Genomic DNA, 17,149 nt, shown 5'->3' with positions numbered 1-17,149 from the left:
TCATTGTGAAGAACATGTTTTTTGAACTTTCTGTCTGGCAATCTCTAATTTTTATTTTCAAATCTTACTTGTTCTATCTCTCATGATATATTTCAATTCATAACATTTGCATAGCTCGATTTCTTTAAAGATGGCTTTATAACCATTAATATAAGCATGGTCTGTCGATAGTTATTTTAACAATTGAACAAATAAGGATTTTGAAATATAGTGCAATAGTTAAGGTGACATCGGATAAGCCATATAACTAAAATGCCAGGATACTCGCATACAAAATAAGATTAAAATTTAAACAAAAGTTCTGATCAGAGTTCAAAAGCAACACCACCACAACAGAAATAAGGTAGAAGCCAATGTACAATATACAAATACCAAGGGGGGAAAAATTGTTCAACACAACTTGGAAACAACCAAATGCACTAAATTCAGGCATGTTTTTTTAATTTGTTGGATGAAAGTTGTGCAGGTGAAATTTGAGAGATCCCTGGTTCATCATCACAATCCTGAAATGCCTGCCGCTTTGTAGGCGTCAAGGGGAGTCCAAGCAGGGGATCATGATCTGCTGTCACAGAGAGGGATTTCTAGATAAAACAAATGGCAATCAATAAGTTGAATGCTAAGTTGAAAGTCATGAAGTGTCAAAATGCAAGAATTGCAAGAAATATCATATTTAAAAATGAGAGCAGTCATCAAAACTCACAGATTCATGTTGAGCAGAATGATTCGAATCAGAAACCGGGATATCCATTTTTGAAGATGTCTGAATAAGACATACATTGAAGATAACACAACCCATGGAAAACAGATAAATATGAATAGAATACATACTTTTCACAATAGTTAATGTCAAATAACTTGCATTGAACATTACCTCAGCATCAGCTAGCATATCCATCACAGCATTTATCAAGCTCGAGTCAGCTGAACACTTCAAAACAGCAAAATTCCTGAACTTGGGTTGCACCTTTATCTTGAAAGCAAGTTCATGACCCAGCAGCTTATCAAGTGCTTGGGGTGAAGCATTCAAATCAACATCACCATCCTTGTTCAAAGAGAATAATTGTATTACACAAACAAAAAATAACATATCAAACATAAACAATTACGGTTGAATCCAAAAACACACTTCAATTTTAAGCTTATTAACTGCATCAGTTGATTGGCCAATTAATTCACTGCATTCACGGTCCCAAAGCAGGAATTTTGTGCTTTCATTTCCCTGGTTGATCATCACCTCAAGCCTATACCTGCCACCATATGCACCAATAGTCAAAAAATGATGAAGGCATAAAAAATACACAACATTTTAAAAGATCACAATCACCTAAGCACAACTTCCTTATTGTATTTGCCGCATGCACATGTAAAGGGCGCCATCTCTGCATCACTTTTTTTATGGCACTGAATGCAAGCTGTATAACACCATGAATGATTGTCCAGAACAATCCTAGTAATTGTGCCAACAGTGACACAAACAATTTCCTGCATGAAACAGCATAGACATCAAATAAAAAACTTCAGATAATGCATGACAAAGAAGTAAAATCTATATAAGATCATTACTTCAGAGATGGTGTTAATCTCAACAATAGTCTTTGCCTCAGTCTTGCCAAAGAATGATTCTTTTGATGATAATTGGATAGAACCTGAAAGCTGTGTACTCCCTTCACCATGGGATTTAAAACCTGACCGGGCCTCAATGCCCAACTCTGCAAGCCTACAAATATACAATGAACAACAAAAATAAGACAAAAAATAATCAATATATATTACATAACACATACAAAAAATATTGTTCATTGAATTCTTGAATCTCCATCACGGGCTGGTTAATAATTAACTTTGAAGCCTTGAAGGAATTGTTGATCGATGCAAGATAAGATCCTGAATCATTTAAAAAAACAAAACCATAACATGCAATAGCATAAACAGAGAAATCAATAAATTCAAGATGAGGATATACCCTGCGCTTCCTTGATCCTACAATGGCTTAATAGAACTGTAATTGCACCATCACCTTCATAATCATCTAAGAACTTCACAAACTGCAAGCAATAATCATCCCGCAAAGTGCAAGATAGCAATTGCTGGCTATCAAAAACAAATAGTTATGAAACAATCAGTTATTAATAATAATATAATCATAGCCACAACTTGACAAAGCATATCACATAAATTGTCACCAAGAATCGAACTTCACCTCAAGTCCTTTAATTTGAAAACTACCCTTCTACCTTTTCCTGAAACTTGCCGAAAGACAACCTCCTCCACAAGACCAATAACATCTATAAAGCAAGTAGGAAAATCGGGGAATGTTATTTAATTCCAAAAACAACAGAACTTTCAAAATAAACTCAATTGCAAAAATATAACTTAACATACCAACCAATAGTCCATGTTCAAACTGGCCAACCACAACATCTGCAAATCCAACAAATCTGTATTTTCTAAAAGGGATGTCCCCTAGAACACACTCCCTCACAACAGTAACCCTAATAAACACCAATTTAAATTGATGATCACACACTCTGTACTGACCATTGTTTTTTAGCACTTTAAAATTGTGCATGACGTAAGTACAATTTTCTTCCAAGTCCATTTTTATTTTACTTCAATTGGTCTTGTTTACAAACAGCGTGGATCTCATCACCCTGGATTGCATTAAGGTTACAACACAATGAAATGAACAATGAGTAATAAGTAATAAAGCTACAAAAAAAACACAGAATTGAAGCATACATCGGAGTCCACAAACACCATTCCAGCTTGCTCAGATTTGTTAGGCGTGCCAATAAACCATAGATCATTGATCCTCACACTGAATTTAAGAGTTTCTTTTGAGCCATCGATGCTCTTTATCTTGTCTGGAGAACGTGCCATAACACTGAAAAAAATACAACAAAGCCACCATCAAAACAGAAACATGATAAGCTAAGCAAAAATCCAAAACCTCGTTCAACACACAAAAATGAGAAGCTAAATGCATGTAAGAAAACACACATGAAAACAGCACCAGAACAGAACAGCAGAAGTACCACCAACCCTAAACCAAACATGCAAACCAAACATCGCCCAACACAAAAAAATTAAAAAATAACATGCATGCAACAAAACAAACATAAAAACACCACAGAAACAAAAGCCAAAAACCCGAAAGGTAATATGCATGTAAGAAAAGAAAAGCCAGAAAACCATAAGCTAACATCGAATGTAACAAAACATACATCAAAACAGCATCAATCAGAACCCAAATTAAACTGCTCTGTATCTGCGAAAATGAAAACCAAAAACGCGCAAACTGAAGAATGAAGATTGAAATGCAAGAAACCACGTAAAGAAGCAAAGGCCAGCACATGCACAACATGCAAAATAAAACACGTGTAAATGCCACAATCAACAAAATTAAACACCTGTAAGCATCAGAAGAGTGGTAAATTAAGGGCTAAAAGACAAAAAAACCAACAAAATGGACATCTGTCACAATCTTAAGCAGGGGTATTTCAGTAATTTCCATAGGTTCTCTTTTATAGATTGTATATAGATAACTTTTCTGCCATATGTAGCCTTGGATTTTTGCTTGGAGCCTACTTGGACTCACCCCTCTAGCTGAACGTGTCAGCTTCTTTACTGAGTAAGTTTGCATGTCACTTCCTATGCAGGCTTTTTACACAAATGAGTTAATTTTTTTTAAAAAATAATAAAAATATTATAGGTATGAGTAAATTATGTTTTAAGAAAATCAGATTTTCTTAAAAAATACTGAAATCGCTATAAATAATAAAGTCATAATTACACTCATGACTTTAATTCTTTTTATAAAAGAAAATAATACTTGAAGTTCAATATTTTTTTAAAAAAAATCAACTTTTTAAAATTATATTTTAAAACACAATTTATCCATACTCATAATATTTTCCAAATTTATTTATTACTGAATGTTTTTTAAAAATTAATTGTTTGTGTAAAAAAGCCTTATATATATCAACATCATACAGTCACTACAAATATATTGAAGTCCATATTTCTAATACTTTTAATCTGTTTGATTTTTCTCTCAAAATTCAAGGCAAATTGAGTATTACACTGGCCGCACAAGTAAAAATTAAATCATAAATATTAATCTCACATGATTTGCATACAATAAGAAGCTAATACAAAGAATGCAACACTAAGCTTTTCTTAATAATATTGTGTGACAATGGAAAGTGTGAATATTTTTCAGTTGGAGGGCTTCTGAATGCAACCTGTGGAAATGCAACCCAGATGATCATATCTCTGTTAGCACTTCACCAAAACAAAGTAAATGTTGTGAAGTTCTCTCTGCTGGGATCCATTCTCTCAAACCTTCTATTAGTGCTTAGAAGTTCACTCATCTGTGGTGGTAGCCAATCTTAGGAAGGAGCAACGATATGACAAAGTATATTGTTGAAGATTAATATAGAAAAATGTAGATGTATAATTGGTGGTCCATTATCTAGAGAGTTCTACACCTATGGAGATGTTGTAGTGTGTAGAAACTTCTTGATGGATGTAGAAAAATATCTTATTATCTAAAGTCATAGAAGCACCTAGAACATTATAGAGATGGATGATAGATGATAGATGAGTCTAGAAGACTCTAGCTAGGACTAAGTAGTATAGAAGTGTGTAGAAATCATGTATGTAACCTATATAAAGGCATAAGTTGTAGCAAGCCATGGAATGTAAGAAAAGAAGCTAATAAACACAATTCAAGTTAAGGTGTCAATTTTCTGAAATATCATCCTCTTCCTACTCCCATCATTTATATCATACATTTCTACCATATCCTTCCATAGAAAAAAGGCATAACCACGTCCCATATCCTAACAATGGCATCAGAGCAGTGTTGATCCTATGGCCTTTGCTACATCACCTAGCCCACCAACCTTCAACTATAACCAAACCTTAGTTCCCATTATTGGAGCATCCAAATGCAAACTCTATTCATCTCACAAGACTTGTGGGATGTTATAGAGAATGGCTATCCAGTCCCAGAAAGCCAAAAAGAATTTGCTATGTGGACAGCAGCAAAGCAAAAGGAGTACAAGCAATAGCAACATGATGCTAAGGCTCTACAATTCATCCGACAAGGAGTTAGTAGAGAGATCTTTCCAAGAATCATGCAAGCAAAAAATGCAAAGGAGGCATGGGAGACTCTAAAAAATGAATTTAAAGGCACAGACAAGATAATTTCTATTAAACTTCAATCTTTGTGGAAGGATTTTGATACATTAATAATGCGGGAAGATAAATCTATAGAATCTTTCTTCTCTCGTGTCTCTAATATCTTCAATCAAAATAGAAGTTACGGGGACACGATTGAAGACAAGAAAATAATACTAAAAATATTAAGAAGTCTTCCCGTAAAATATGATCATATTGTGGCTGCCATAGAAGAATCAAAAGATTTATCTAAACTCACTCTAGTAGAATTAATGGGCTCTTTAGAAGCTCATGAAGCTAGAATGAAAAGATTTGAGCAGCCACTAGAGCAAGCATTCCAATCTAAAATTAATATCTCTAAAAATGATGGAGAAAAGAAAAATAACCACGGTAAATTTCCTCAAAAAAGAGGAGGAGCATTTACTAATCGTGGTAAAAGAAGTGGAAAGCAATGGAGCAATAATGCTTCAAGCTCCTATTGCAAATTATGCAAGAAAAATAATCATGATACAAATGATTGTCGGTACAAATGCAAAAAGTGCAAAAGGCAACTACACTACGAAAAAGATTATTTTTACGAAAAAAAGAAGAAGCAAATTTTCTATAAAATAAAGAATCCCTTGATCATACTTTGTACTCCGCTTTATCTTCTCAAGAATCAAGGGATGTATGGTATGCTGATAGTGGTTGTTCAAACCACATGACAAAAAACAAAAAGTTGCTTTGTGCAATTAGATGAGACAATAAAATTCAAAGTTACACTTGGTGATGGAAATGTTCAAAAAGTTGAAGGAAAAGGCACCATTGCTGTTAAAACTCAAAATGGTAGCAAAAAATATATCCATGATGTTTTTTATGTGCCAGGTCTTACTCAAAATCTTCTAAGTGTTGGTCAACTTATTCATAAAAATTATAAAGTCATCTTTGATGATGATAAATGTAATATCATTCATAAAAGAAAGGGCCAAATTATTTCTATCAAAATGGCTCCTAATAAAGTATTTCCTCTATTTATGCCATTTGGGCAAAACAATGCATTGAAATGTGAGAATATGGATGAGTCCATACTGTAGCACTTGAGGTATGGTCATCTAAACTTTAATGACCTCAAATTATTAAAACAAAAAAAAAATGGTGCTTGGGCTTCCTTTTATTTCATCTAACCTTAAAGCTTGTGAAGGCTGCATTTATGGCAAGATGCACAAGTTACCATTTCCAAAAACATCTTGGAGAGCTAAAGCTTCACTTCAATTGGTGCATGCTGATATCTAGGGACCATCAAGTACCCCCAGCTTTGGTGGAAGAAGATATTTTCTCCTCTTCGTTGATGACTACACTCGAATGACGTGGGTGTACTTCATCCAACAAAAATTCAATGCATTATCTTGCTTCAAGGAGTTCAAGACCCTAGTGGAAAAGCAAAGTGGGCATTCCCTCAAAATCTTGAGAATAGATCGCGGGGGAGAATTCAATGGGCACATATTCATCAATTTTTGCAATGATCATGGCATCAAGAAGGAGTTGATTGTTTGTCACACTCCACAACAGAATGGTGTCGCTAAAAGAAAAATAGAACCATTGTGGAAATGGCTCGATCGATGCTACAACACAAGAACCTGCCAAAGAATCTATAGGCGGAAGCTGTTAGCACAGCAGTATACATCCTCAACCGTTCTCCAACTAAAGCAGTCTTAAATATGACACCATATGAAGCATGGTTCAATAGAAAACCAACAGTTGATCATTTTAAAGTTTTTGGATGTGTTGCTTATTCGCACATTCCAAAGGAGAACCGACAAAAGCTTGATGAAAAAGGAGAAAAGTGCATCTTTGTCGGCTATAGTGACCAATCTAAAGGTTACCGATTATTCAAACCAGATTCAAAGCAGCTAGCTGATCATTTCAAGAGATGTCATCTTTGACGAAGGAGCAAGCTAGCAATGGAGTACTGAAGTCAATGAGACGCAAGAAGTAACTAATCCAAGCCCGTGTGTAACGACTCGCCTCGTCGCTACGGTATCCACACTCTAATATTCGATAATTTCAATTTTTATAAAAAGAACTCCCTTAATTTTTGCTTATGAAAATAGAAGTGATTTTGTCACAACATAAATTCATCCAACAACACGCCATTACTTAAGTGAATATGCATAATTACATAGAAACAATAATTTGGTACATGTCATACACATAACGAAAATTAAATCTGCTCATATATACAATTAAAATCACAGTTTTACATCTTTAACTCAACAAAATAAAACTTAAAAACCAACTACGGAGGAGTTGATTACAAAACACAACTCTCTCCCAAAATAACGCCAACGTCATCACGTCGGCTCGGCGGCTCCTCACTAGAATCTTACTCCCTGCACCCTACCACTGTCATTTTGCTCCCACGAACAAGGTTCGTGATCATCACAGGTACCAACCACATGATACAAAATTGCAAGGGTGAGTTCATTATAAAAAAAACCAATACCAATTCCAAATAACCACAGTTAGCAAGGAACATGGGCAAACATGATGAGCATACACAACAATCATTATTCAACACTCATATCCAACAAATATTCATCATCCACATCCAACAATTACTCATCATCCATTCATGGACCCAATCAAGACTGCACAGAATGATGCATGCACCTAACTCAACACTTAGATGCAATGTGGTACATACCAACAACAACCAAACCTCAGGAAATAGCCTAAGCGTGTCCACACGACACTCTCACTTAGGGAACTGTGTTGAGTTTATCGAGACCACCCGGTTGTGCACGTAACAGCCCCCCTCCCATAGGTGATCAGCCTGGGAGCCCAAAGGTGTTCCCTACCAGGTGGCAGCCCCCTAGTACAAAGTACACTTGGCCACAGTTACTCTATTTCATGTGTCATATGAGCTATGATCACGGCCAAAAGCAAGTGCCAAAGACCATGGACCAATTAAAGCGCCTAAGCATCCCCTCAGAAATGCTTAGATTCTCTAACCACGCTAGTTACCCACATCTGGGCCATCCGACAAGGTCAGTGCACTCTACCCCCCATGACATACACTCCATACGACGTATGATCGTGGCCAAAAGCTAGTGCCAAAGACCCTGGAAGGTCAGTGCACAGTGCCCCCCATAAACATACACAACATCCAACGTATGAACGTGACCAAAAGCTAGTGCCAAAGACCCTGGAAGGTCAGTGCACAGTGCCCCCCACAAACATACACAACATCCAACATATGAACATGGCCAAAATCTAGTGCCAAAGACCCTGAAAGGTCAATGCACAGTGCCCCCCACGAACATACACAACATGCACATGCCAATGCATTTCCAACATCAATCAACATTCCATTTCCATGTCATTCACAACATAAATATCATCTCATCTCAATGACGTTATCAACAACAACAACAACCTCATTTTATATTCACATATTCACCAATAATAACAATTCATGTTGACATGGTCATTATTAACAACGTCATCTCAAATCAATATCATCATAATTATCATTATCATCACATATCAATTAAAATCCTTAATAGCGACATCAACAACAAATCGCATTTCGCACACACACACACACACACACACACATACACACACACACACCCACACACACACACACACACACACACACACACACACACACACACACACACACACACACACACACACACACACACATATATATATATATATATATATATATATATATATATATATATATATATATATATATATATATATATTTCTTTCATGTCTGAGATTCACACTCACAGATCTTCAAACAACCACAACAATATCATTCATCACAATACATACATACATATATATATATATATATATATATATATATATCGCATCCCATTAGTTAAAACATAATTTTCTTTGAAGAAAAATCAGCATGCAACAGGGATAGGCAGATATCCTCATAGCTAGGTTCCCTGACCCTAGCTATGGTGTTAAAACGGTAAATTTTATAATAAACTCCCCTCACCTATCGTGAGCTACGCCGTGGATTCCTCGTCGCGTCACTTGAATATTCCTTTTCATCCTTGCTCGTCGATTCCATGCAAGCCTCTACCATGCCAAAACGAAGGAGACTTAATATGGATTTCAGAAAACAAAGCTAATAACAGTGCTCTGGGTCAAACACCCACATCACTACATGAAAGAGCTGAGAGCATTTCGGGTTTTACAAAGGAACATCATTTGGAAATTCCGACCACACCAATGTGACCGGGGTTCAGTGTAGGTTACGAAAATAACATGCATTTCATGAAAGGATAATGTTTACAAAGTCTCTTTCTCTAAGGTTTTTCAAAGGAAGCATAAGACATGCAATGGCGGTTCCAAAGTCAAAAAAGATGCAAAGACAAGATGAAACTAACAAGAAACAAGCGTAGAACCGTGGTTACCTCAAAATAAAACGAAAGGTTAGACTAGGGTTTCGTTCTCTACCGATACCGCGAGCCAAGTTGGAAGATTCCGCTTCGGTTGAAGAGTTCCTCTCGGTGTGGGTCTCAACGGAGAACAATGGCGGTTTGTGGTGGCTAATGGTGGCTGTGGGTGATAGAGAAAGTGCTTGGGACGTTAGAAATGACTTTGGAATAAAGAAAGGAGAAGAAATGGCGTTTTTCCTAAGCTACACGAAAGCAAAGGCTGAAATGCTTAAATAAGAAATGCACTCGAGAACGGAAGCTTCGAGCATACTCCAGACATCTTCTCAAAGATCCCAACGGTCAGATCGTGGACAAGTGTCTTGTGAAGCTAAAGACCAAATTTCGAGAAGATCCAACGGTTAACAAAGGCTGGACAGTGTTTTTACCGAGACAGCTTCATGTAGCTTCCTCAATAAGCTTCCCCGTGGCTTCTTTGAGAAGCTTTCTCAAGAGGCTTCTTTGAGAAGCTAGATCCTTATCTACTCACACCCTTCTATTAACTAAATTAACCTCCTTGAAAATAATTACGGATAAAAATAATACAACAAATAATCAAACATCAAGCATAATTACTAATAATATATATATATATCAGGGTGTTACACTGTGCACACTGCCACCATCACCAACACAACATGACCAACAGCACCAGCAAGAAGAAGTAGAAGAAGTCCCACAACAACAACTTCAAAGATCAGGAAGGCCACACAAATCGAATCCAAAGTATGCAAAAGTTGGATTTTTTGCCTGTGAACCTCCAAATTTTGAGGAAGCATCGAAAGAAGAAGTTTGGAGAAAAGTCATGGACGAGGAAATCAAAATGATAGAGAAAAATCATACATGGGAGCTCATGCAAAAACTAGAAGACAAGGAGATCGTTGGCCTGAAATGGGTTTACAAGATTAAATAATGAGGATGGAACAATCCAGAAAAACAAAGCACGACTTGTCGCTAAAGGCTATTCACAACTGCAAGAGTTGATTTCAATGAGACATTTGCTCCTATTGTGCGCATGGAAACAATCAGAACTGTACTAGCCTTAGCTGCACAGTTGAAGCTACAAGTCTACCAGCTAGATGTAAAATCAGCTTTCTTGAATGGAGAGATTGAAGAAGAAGTCTATGTTGAGCAACCACAAGGATACAAAGTTCAAGGAGAAGAAGACAAAGTATATCGCTTGAAAAAGGCGCATTATGGCCTCAAACAAGAAATCAAGTAATAACAATTGAATATTAAAAAAATCTAATATACACCAAGAAAATATCATATCAATATATACTAACAGGATAATAGAATTTCATAACAATAGATATTACACTCAATTTAGCGTAAGAATTATTCAATTTGAAAGAATCATGAATTAACATTTTATAAAAACAACCCAAAATACCCCAAAATTGATCCTCTAGAGATCTCTATACATGTTCCTTCTAATCCCCAAGCGTGAGTAACTCATCCCTTACCTCGATGTAGTCGCTCAAACGTTCTCCATTAGCAATTGTGGTGTCTCTGGTGCTCTCTAGAGCTCCTCCTCTGGTTGCTCTGATAGGGTTCTTGTGCGTCAGAAAAAGAAGAAAGGAACAGAAGTGTTTTGTAAAAGCTGTTCTAGGTAAACATTTGGTTTATATAGTGGAAATTTATGACCTAATTACTTTTACTTATTTATTTATTAATTTATTAATTTTATTTTATAGGAAAACTTAAAAAAACACGGCTGCAAGATTGCAAACCACTTGCCACACCTATGGCGATGAACGATAAGCTTTCAAAAGATAATGGGCAAAACAAAGCTGATGCAACAATTTATAGAAGCCTAGTCGGTTCGCTAATCTACTTAACCAACTCAAGGCCAGACATTGTACATGCAGTTAGCATCGTGTCTAGATTCATGAGTAACCTAAGCAAAGCACACTTTGCAACAGCCAAGAGAATCCTAAGATATGTCAAAGGCACAAAGGATTTTGGCATTTTGTATGAGGCAGATAGAGACTTTAACTTGACAGGTTATACAGATAGCGACTGGGCTGGAAGCACAGATGATAAAAAAAGCACAAGTGGATATGTGTTTCTTCTAGGCAACAAAGAAATATCATGGGCATCAAAGAAGCAAACGACAGTTGCTCTATCATCAGCAGAAGCAAAATACATGGCTGCAACAAGCGCTGCGTGTGAAGCGACATGGCTCAGAAAAAATCTACAAGACGTACAACAAGACTCCAACAGTTATTCATTGTGATAATATGTCAGCTATTGCAATGACTAAGAATCCAGTATTCCACAGTCGTACAAAGCACATTGAGATTAGATACCACTTCATCAGAGAGCTTGTGGAACATGGAGAAATCAAAATGGAGTTCTGCAAGACTGAAGAACAATTAGCAGACATCTTCACCAAGCCAATTGCAACAGAGAAGTTCATCAAATTCAGAGACATGCTTGGAGTTCAAGACTTTTCTAGATTAAGGGGGAGTGTTGAAGATTAATCTAGAAAAGTGTAAATGTATAATTGGTGGTCCATTATCTAGAGAGTTCTACACCTATGGAGATGTTGTAGTGTGTAGAAACTTCTTGATGGGTGTAGAAGAATATCTTATTATCTAAAGTCATAGAAGCACCTAGAACATTATAGAGATGGATGATAGATGATAGATGAGTCTAGAAGACTCTAGGACTAAGTAGTATAGAAGTGTGTAGAAATCATCTATTTAACCTATATAAAGGCATAAGTTGTAGCAAGTCATGGAATGTAAGAAAAGAAGCTAATAAGCACAATTCAAGTTAAGGTGTCAATTTTCTGAAAACTCATTCTCTTCCTACTCCCATCATTTCTATCATACATTTCTACCATATCCTTTCATAGAAAAAAGGTATAACCACGTCCCATATCCTAACATATATAAGCCTTCTTACCTTTTGGTTTCTTAGTTTGAAAATTGGTTATGTTAATGAGTAGCTCCCTTAGACTATATGGGAATTTTTAATTGTCTTAAACTAAAAAGAAATTGTAATTGGGTTTTTGATCTTGTAATTTCTTTTATGAGAAGCGTTATACTCTTTAATACACTTTTATAGACGCACTCTTTTCTATTGGTTAAATTCATTAAATAGGATGCAGGATCCATAAATTTGTGTGATTTGCTATAGATTTCAACCAATAAAAAGGACTGTGTTACTAACATTTTTTTTATTATTAAGTTTCTGAAATTAGTTTATAATAGCATGAAATTGTCAGAAAATGATAATTTGTGGTGGCTTTAAAAATCTTAAGAGCTCAATTACAAATATTTTACAAGATCAAGGACACAATTACTATTTTTTTAGTTTAGGGACCTAAATAAAAACTCCTAAATAGTTGAGGGAATTAAATTAACCTTGAATGAAGAGAAAGAGGCAGATGTAAACTCACTGCTTTTGTTGCTGGGGTTGCTATGCCATTTGCTGCCATTACTACTCAGATATGCCTTAGCAGGGGAATATCTTTCTATAGCCACTAGTAATCTACAATTGTCAAGAGCAAGCAGTATTTTTATGCTTCTAGCATATACTGGATACATCTTCTTTCAATTAAAAGCACATCGACAATTTTTTGATGCACAAGAGGTGATTGATATTTAAGCTTTAACTTTTTTTATGGAATTGAATACAAGCTTTAATTGAGTACGTTTGATTAGCTTCATCATTTCTACTAATTACAATGCGTAGAAAAATAAAATGCTACCCAATATATGACAATAATTATGACTTGTTAACTGTTAAGACTGCAGAGCAAGCACATAGAAAAAAAAATCATTTTTTATAAAATAACTTGGCCTAATATATTTTTTTTTCATTTCTCTTCATCACATGATATCAACTATCTTATCCCACGCTTCTTTATTTCTCTTCATCCTACTTTTTAGTTTTTTTGTAATGCAATATATCTTTATTATTATTTCAATTTCTAATAAAAATGACATGTGAGAAAAGCATAATTATGCCAAATGGTACATAGTTTAATATTGCACATGCTTATCATGTGTTTTTTTTAATTAATAAATGAAAGAATAGGAGAGAAAAAGTAAACAGGCGCATATTAGGTGGTAGTAAAATAAATTTCAGAATAGCAGAGAGACAATTTAAATGTTGTGAACACATTGACCTTTAGGCAAATAACAGGCTGACATATTGAATATAGGATTGTCTAATATAGTGATATACAAGTGTTTAAATAAAAATTAGGAAAACTGAAAGCAATCGTTGGAGTCTCCACATAACAACTTTAATTGTTGACTTTATTTCGTTATGTCTTTCTTAGAATTAGTAAGTTCCACTCTTATGCTAGCTATAACTTCTGGCCTAATAATAAATACTTCACATGACAAGTGGAATTAATAACTATGCAAGGATTCTTAGCAACTATCTGATAAAAGTAATTTTTTAAACTAATTAGGAACTTGATTTTTCTTAAAAGACTTAAACTAGATGGGATCCAAAATGGGTTATAGATACCAATAGTCAAAGACAATAACAGTCTGTTTGGATGGAGAAATTTAATAGGATAATTCATTTTTTAAAGGATTTTAATTACTTTTCAGTGAAATAAGATGTTTGTATAAAAAATTTGACAAGAAATTAAAATTTCAATATTTTGTTCAGGTATTTTAATTAACTTAAATATTAGGATTTCAAATTCTTTCATTTTGAAAGAATTTGAAATTCTTTTGTGAACTTAGGATATGAACACATTATATTCTTATCGCACCTTCATCATTTCCAACAGTTTCTCCCTCCTCTCTCTCTTGCAAACCTTAGGATACAATGCCTTGGCGAGCTCCACCAACACCGTCTTGGGCTTCCCGACGCGCACGACGAGATTGGAGTCGCACGCCTGGAGGCTACGGTGGAGGTCGGAGATGGAGTCAATGAGGAAGGCGGTGCGGTAGGGGTCGGTCTTGTCGAAGCCAGATGTCGACTTGCCGTAGTCGAAGGGGTCAAAGCAGTAGACGGGGAGGACAGAGAGGGAGTCGTTGTTGGCGGCGGTGAGGCACTCATTGTCGAGGAGGCGGAGGTCGTTGCAGAACCAGACGAGGGCGGCACGGTGGAGGGCGGCGGCATTGAAAGGGTCACGGGGGCGGTGGGGAACGAGGGAGAGAGGGGCGTGGAGGGGATTGGCGGGGATGGTGAATTTGAAGGAGGTTTTGGAAGGAAGAGGAAGAGAAGTGGTGGTGGAGAGAGAAAGGTGTGTGAGGGATGAGGCTTGGGTTGGAAATTTGAGCTTGCTTGGTTGAAGGGTGGTTGATGGGATGTTCTTGTGTTGGATGAAGGGGAAAATAGTAGAGAGAGAGAGAGAGAGAGAGTGGCTGCTGCATGCTCTTTCTCTGTTTCGTAAATTGTTTCAATCCTGTTTTTATAACTAATTTTGCTTCTTTTTTTTATTACAGGCTCAATCCTGTTTTTACTATAAAATTGTTTTATTCAAATATAAAATTTTAAAAAAGAATGTATTTGATTATTTTATCAAAATAAGAAATTTTGAAAATGAAGACATTTAATTTCTTTATCCAAACACAAAAATTTGAAAATGAAAAAATTTAATTTTTTTATCAAAACACAGAATTTTAAAAATGAAAGAATTTAAATTAAAGCATTTGAAATTCTTTTTTAAATTCCTCCATTCAAACACACTCTAAAAGAAATTATTCATCTCTATTTTGTGATTTGTAGTCATTGCATCACACCTTAACTTCTGAGTTTTGACTTAATAGTAAGTTTTCGACACAATGATAATTATGCATAGGACTTTATCACAGGGAGATGAAAATGAAGATGAAGAGAAGGCTGTGATAGGATTTAGGAGTGCATTTTCTTGGTTGGTCGAAATGACACTTATCATATCTCTGCTTTCTGAATATGTTGTTGCAACCATTGAGGTACACTTTTTTAACTACATTTTTCTTGAAGTGCATAAATTCAGAATTTTCAATTGGCTTGAAGTTAATGAGTTGTCTATCCTTTCATGCTTAACTAGGCTGCTTCAGATTCTTGGGGCATTTCTGTTAGCTTCATTAGCATAATTTTGTTACCAATTGTGGGGAACGCTGCAGAACATGTTGGCTCAATCATATTTGCTTTTAAGAACAAGTTGGTACGATTTATCTATCAATTATTTTGTTAAGCTTAAGTTTCAATTTGTATATAAGATTAAGTTTTTCAAGTGTCTTTAATTTAAAACTATGCATGAATGTGATTGAAATTATCATACAGGACATATCTTTGGGTGTTGCTATGGGATCTGCAACTCAAATTTCTATGTTTGTGGTAAGGCTAAACCATTATTGTCTATTATTATAAGGCCTAAATTAAGCGTGGACAATAATGTTATGACAACAAATTTTGATTATCTAATTATCAATGCCAGGTTCCATTTAGTGTGGTTATTGCATGGATAATGGGGATAGAAATGGACTTGGATTTCAATCTTCTTGAAACTGGGTGTCTTGCTTTTACAATTATTGTTACAGCATTCACTTTGCAGGTAAACTAAGCATATAACACCATCTGCATATACATTTGATCACTTTATCGTTTCATTTTTTTCCCCTTAATTATTTTCGCTAATTAAACGATTTTATTGTATGTCATGTAGGATGGAACTTCACACTACCTGAAAGGAGTGGTTCTTTTTCTGTGCTACATCATCATTGCTGCATGCTTTTTTGTTCACAAAACTAGTACTCCACTAATCAGTAAGTATATATATCTTGCTACTCAAAGTCAAGAAGTTCATATTATAAAAATAACATTTTACATTGCCGAATTTACATCTATTGTTAAACAAACGATGTAGAGAAAAATGTGACATATTACTTTGTTCATCTTTGTTAAGGATAAATGTACAAACAATGAAGTAATTAATGACTTTATTTCATGAGAAAAATTATTATACACCAATAGTTAAATTTTTTTATACAGTCTTCTAATCATAATCTATCATGTATAAATTTGTTGACTTTTAAAATAATTATTTTAAAGCAATTTAAATTATTTATAATTGAATGATAATGTAAAATTATTTTACAGTCTCAGTACATAGACATTAAAATCTTATTTCATTTGTCCCATTCACCGATGAATTATCCAAAAAACATAACTAATTAGCAGTTTGAACTAGTTTCAAATCAAATGATGGTGGATTTGACCTTATTAATTATCTGTGTTACAGATCAAGCATAGAGTAGGGTCAATTTCGGAGCTAGAACATAAATTGGGATGGAGAGGTGCATCCCCTTTAGGTGGAAGCCCTGTCTTTGAAAGTAATTAAGGCTTGGAGGTCCACAAAGAAAGTCAGCAAACCATAGAAGATAGATTTGAATGTTTCCATATCAATGATATAATAAGGCATATCCAGACTATAGTGTGGCATTTGGGGTTATTTGAAATCCCTTTTCCTTTCCTTTAAATTACCTTTTCCCTGTTTCCCGCTCACTCCATAATGATACCATTTTTCACTCAATGTAGAAAATGAACAGCAAATAAAGAAT

At 35.2% G+C, this 17,149-nt stretch overlaps 1 pseudogene; it reads left to right on the top strand.

Moving 5' to 3' along the window:
• Positions 1–16,841, top strand: part of LOC100805424 (vacuolar cation/proton exchanger 3-like) — a 33,804-nt pseudogene extending 16,963 nt beyond the window's left edge.
• Positions 16,842–17,149: the final 308 nt, after the last annotated feature.

This window comes from Glycine max, chromosome 11 (assembly GCF_000004515.6).
Source record: "Glycine max cultivar Williams 82 chromosome 11, Glycine_max_v4.0, whole genome shotgun sequence".
Lineage (NCBI taxonomy): Eukaryota > Viridiplantae > Streptophyta > Magnoliopsida > Fabales > Fabaceae > Glycine > Glycine max.
Note: the sequence above shows the minus strand (reverse complement) of the source record. Positions and strands in the feature narration are given on the sequence as shown.